This window comes from Octopus bimaculoides, chromosome 11, assembly GCF_001194135.2.
Source record: "Octopus bimaculoides isolate UCB-OBI-ISO-001 chromosome 11, ASM119413v2, whole genome shotgun sequence".
Classification (NCBI taxonomy): Eukaryota; Metazoa; Mollusca; class Cephalopoda; order Octopoda; family Octopodidae; genus Octopus; species Octopus bimaculoides.
The window spans coordinates 50,465,738-50,471,890 of NC_068991.1; positions in this window are offsets into that span (position 1 = coordinate 50,465,738).

Genomic DNA, 6,153 nt, shown 5'->3' on the forward strand with positions numbered 1-6,153 from the left:
TATATATATATATATATATATATATATCATCATCATCATCATTGTTTAACGTCCGTTTTTATGCTGGCATGGGTTAGACGGTTTGACTGAGGTCTGGAGAGCCAGCGGCTGCACCAGGCTCCAATCTGATCTGGCAATATTTCTACAGCTGCATGTGCTTACACTCTGTCGTTTATGCACACTGACATTACACATCCTGCAGATCATACTACTAGCTTCATTTTTTTCAAGCCTACGCATGTCCTCAATAGTCATGGCCCGTGTTTCACTGCCGTATAGCATGGCAGTTCGCACACATACATCATACAGTCTACCTTTCATCCTGAGCGAGAGGACCTTAGATGCCAGGAGAGGTAGGAGCTCCCTGAACTTTGTGCAGGCTATTCTTATTCTAGCCGCTACACTTCCATAGCAACCACCCCCACTACAAACTTGGTCGCCGAGGTAGCAGAAGCTATTAACTACTTCTAGTTTTTCCCCTGGAATGTGATGGAATCTGTTTTCTGTACATCTTCAGTGTCTATTGCCCCTGTGCATCTGCCACACACAAAAATTATCTTCCCAGTTAACCTTCTTTTGATATTGCTGCACCTTTTATGTGTCCATAGCTTACACTGGGTACATTGTATGAAGTTTCTACCCACACCTTTTCTACAGATCGAGCAGGGCCATCTACATGAAGGGGTTTGTGAATTGTCAGCCTTCCTACTTACTAAGACTTTGGTTTTTGCTAGGTTAACCCTAAGGCCCTTTGATTCTAGACCTTGCTTCCACACCCTAAACTTCGTCTCATGTATGTTGTAAGTATGAATGTATCTATATGTATGCATGTGTGTACGTATTTATGTGTGTGTATGCATATATGTGTGTGTGTATGTATGTATCTATATCTATATGTCAACACAAGAATAAGTACTAGGCTTACCTTCAGCTTCTACACTCAAGTTATAAATTCATATTTATACCCATAAAAGTTGGTACATTTGTTTTAGTGAGTAAATGCCTAGGTGACAATGTGGATAAGTTAGGGTTTTCAGAAAATGAAATCAACCAGCTAACACACACATTGCAAATACAATCTGTGAGTGGAACAATAAAAATATACAAGAATTTTCTTATGTTTAAAATGTGACATTCTTTTTGTTATCTACATTCCAATGATGGAACTTTGATACTTTGTAGAAATCCACTCTTTCCTTACAGGAAGACTTTAAATAATTAAAAATAAAAGAAAACATATGCACAGGCATATATATATATATATATGTGCGTGTGTGTGTGTGTTTGTGTGTGTGTGTGTGTGTGAATAAAAATAAAAATAAAAATAAAAAAATATAAAAAAGGGTTTTGTATTATCGTGTATAGAGGAATATATTATTTAAAAGAGTTCCAACTCTGTCTGTTTTTTATGTTTTATTTATATTCTTATTAAATTAATGTGGGATATAGAATATGGAATATATAATATAAATAATAAAATGAAATGAAGTATTGAATGTCTTATTGAATATATGAAATATTGAGTATTAAATATAGAGAATTAAATATATAAAGGTTAGTATACTTTTATGTGTCCATAGCTTACACTGGGTACATTGTATGAAGTTTCTACCCACACCTTTTCTACAGATCGAGCAGGGCCATCTGACAGATGTAGGCATGAAAGTATACTAGTCCTTATATAATTTATACTCTATGAGGCATGAAAGTATACTAGTCCTTATATAATTTATACTCTATATTTAATACTCAATATTTAATATATTCAATAAGACATTCAATGCTTCATTTCAGTTTACTATTTATATTATATATTCCACATATCACACATTAATTTTATAAGAATATAAATAAAACATAAAAAACAGACAGAGTTGGAACTCTTTTAAATAATATATATATATATATATATATATATATATATATATATATATGTATGCATTCATACATACATTGATTCATACATACATACTCTTTTACTTGTTTCAGTCATTTGACTGCGGCCATACTGGAGCGCCGCCTTTAGTCAAGCAAATCGACCCCAGGACTTATTCTTTGTGAGCTTAGTACTTATTCTATTGGTCTCTTTTGCTGAACCGCTGAGTTACGGGGACCTAAACACACCATCATCGGTTGTCAAGCGATGTTGGGGGGACAAACACAGACACACAAACGTATACACACACTTACATATATATATATACATATATACGACATGCTTCTTTCAGTTTCCGTCTACCAAATCCACTCACAAGGCTTTGGTCGGCCCGAGGCTATAGTAGAAGACACTTGCCCAAGGTGCCACGCAGTGGGAATGAACCCAGAACCATGTGGTTGGTAAGCAAGCTACTTACCATACAGCCACTCCTGCGCCTACATACATACATACATACATACACACATGAACATATATGCACTAAGACATACATGCATGAATGAGTGTGAATTGCTCAGACACATAGATACATATAAATACATATGCATATAGATGATCAAATAAGAAACATATATATGTCTGTATAGATATTGAGAAATGTATATGGGCTCATACATAAGTAAGCATGTATATGTGGAATCACTGGTACATATATGGACATCTCTAAAGAAAATAGTGAAGTAGATCTTCTTGACAGATTTCATGGCTGACATTTTGAATGAATGTAAATAATTATTATAGATACAAGGTTTATGGATTAGGCGTTAGGATAGATTCTTTATAGTGACTAGGTGTATTTTTAGGAGGAAGAAGGTGGTTATCACAATTAGTAATCTGAGAAATTTATAGGTTTATGTCTTACATTTAATGATGTCATGTTTACGGGAAGTGATTAGTTACAGTTCAGAAGTCTAATTTTAGAGAACAAAATTTGAAAGGTTTAGCAGTAAAAAGCTGGTTAAATTTGCTGACTGCTTGGTATGGTTGTGGGGAAGTCAGAATTTTCCAATTCATGTTACAAGGGATGTTTTGGATTTTAATGACCATATATTTTTTAGAGTGATGTCTCATTTCACTTTCTGTTAGGCTACAAAATGTAAGTGTGTGACATCTTGTTTTGAAATTTTGAGGAGTTAAATATATATGAGATTAAAGTTGATGTTGTGGTGTTGGTGGTTACTATTGCACTATATATTGTGTTACTAATGAGGCAGTTTCTGTTTAGAAGGCAAGGTGAGGGATTGTTACAGTTGCAGTAAGTTGGAATATGGGTGTTTGGATTTCCTATTTAGACAATGGTAGATAGTTTTTCAAAGTTGTTAGCTGTAGAAGATTTTTTTAACATTGTATTTATCAACATGTGATACTTATCATTAAGGTGGAAGTGCTTTTAAAGGAGTTAAAATAGGTTAGTTACTAGTTTTGAGATTTGTAGGTTGATGGATGGACTGAAGCAGAAAATTTTCTTTTTCTTATTGATAATGGTGTGGTATTGTTTATGTATTAGAGTTTCCCTCTGCAACTGTTGTTTTGAAGTCATTCACTGTAAGAAGTTATTTCATTCAGCACAGATTCTCTAGAGGATAATGATCAAAGTCTCAATGAGATATTTTTAACAAGATTTTTAATTATACTTTGGTGTGGTGGGACAGTCTATGCATATTTTAGATTTTTTCTTTGTTTTTATGAGGTTTGTGTACAGACTTTTCTATGTTTAAGCTTATATAAAAACAAAATTTGAAATGTGTAGCAACAATAATAGAGAAAGTTAAATGTTAAAAAAAAAGTGGAGTTTCTTTTTTTCTAAATCCATCTGTCTGTTATATTTTAAGTATGTGAAGAATAATCCATTTCAAAAACAAAAGGGAATTTGGAGTGGTGCTGATATGTATAAGTTTCCATTACTCTATGGATCTTTTTAGTCAAATGCTAACATCAAATGGGTTAGTAGTGCTTTTATTTATCTAGTATGCAATACATTTTTGTGAAATAACCTTTAATGTCAAAGTGGAGGAAGTATCAATTTGTTTGAGATTTTGTTAACCATTAAATTGCAACATATGTGGTACTCCTGAGAGGTAATACAGAATGTGTTTTATGCTGGATATGAAGATGTCTATAATTTTCTTATCAATGTCACATGGAAGTTTGTATATGATGATGAAGCAGAGCACTTTCAAACTGAATTCAGGAGACTACATGAAGAGAGGAGATGTCATCAATCCCCTGTGGCTGTTATTCAAGGTCACTTTCAGTGCTCTCAGTGCCACAGCTTTCTGCTTATGATCTTGTCAATCGAATATTGATTGCTTACACACACATGTTGATTTGTCTAACTAAATATTCTTCAAGGTGATGCCCCAGCATGACCAGAATCTCACAACTGAAACAAGTAAAGTATAAAGATTATTCTTAAACAAGATTATTGACACATTTAGTGTGCGAGTTTCTCCACAATACCTCTCCATAACAATCCACCCTAAAAATCCCTAATTACCTCTCCACTCAAACCCACACACAAAAAAGTTGACATAGCCACTTACTAAGAACTTAAATACTGGACTTTGAACATATGGTCTTTACGTTGTCAAAGCAAAGGATTAAATTCAATAAAAACTACTGACGCATCCTGAGCCTATCTAACAAAAAGGACATGCCTACACACTTGACTACAAAGTTCTACATACACATACACATTCTAAACAATAATATAATCCCAAATTTAATCAATAATAATTTCTCTAAAACACCTCCCCATAGCAACCCACCCTAAAAAACCCAAATTACAACACCACTCAACACCACACAGCTGAGAAAGATTTTAAGATGACAGAGACCATATACAGCCAAGATTAACTTCAATGCATCACAGTCCAGTGATGGTTCAACTGAATTTTGAAGTTACTGTCAAACCATATTCTTGTTTAAGAATAATAAATTTGTACTCTACAAATGTATTGAGTAATCCATCTAATTAATCTAAAATTGTTTTTATTATAATTCAACATAAAAAAAACATTAACAGTATATATATATATGTGCACACATAGTCATCTAAGAATCCCATAAGTCCCCAAAAATATGCACTCATATATTTGTCAATAGAGCAGGTATATTAGATGTTTTGTGTTAGGGGTTCAACAGTGTTAAGTAACAACCTGCTCATATAACCCTGTGGCATATGCCATTCCATAACTGCCTGAAGAGCACAGGATTACATAATCCGGCTGTTACCTAACACGCTGATGAACCCCTAGCATGAAACTGATTGATAAGATTGGTTTTAATGACTATATAATACTGTACACTTTGATTAATATAATATAATATAATATAATATGATATATATATACACATAATACAAATAATATATGAGTATATGCATATATATGTACATGTATGTACATACCTTCATCTACATGTATATATAGATGTATATCTGGGTACATGACGTTGCAAAAAAAATATGGACAAAATGATAAACAAGGTACAGAAAACACACAGGCCACATAGAGAACATTTCCTTTATCAGCTGCCACCATTATAACACTGGCGTTTCGAAGAGTTAGGGCAGGACGCATCGTTACAATGGCTATTCCCAGGAACATATATATATATACTCACGTATACACATCGTCAACAGATAAGATTCAGAGATTCTCAGTATAGAAGACTCTTAGTAGCACTCAAATGATTCAAACTTAGACTGATGTCTTTATGGGGACCAATTCCCCAGGATAAAGAATAGCTATAAGAGAGATCAAATTAAGCAGATATAGAGGCAATTATGTGGATAAACAAATTAAATACATTAAATATAACAGCTTGGGTATGAAATACAAAATATGTATATATGTAGTACAAGAGAAAGCAAAGAGTGAAGACTCTCAGACGACGAATATTTGAGTATAAATATTTCGATATTTATATCAATAGATCAAACTTACAAAGTACAAATGACAAAGAAAATTAAAGGGGAAGAAGTAAGGTGTTGTAAGTTCAACAGCTGGTTGAACTTACAACACCTTACTTCTTCCCCTTTAATTTTCTCTGTTAAGTTGGATCTATTAATATAAATAACTATCTAAATATATAGATATTTATATTTATACTTAAATATTTGTCATCTGAGAGTCTTCATTCTTTGCATTCTCTCATTTTGCATGTATATATATATATATATATATATATATATATATATATATATATATATATAT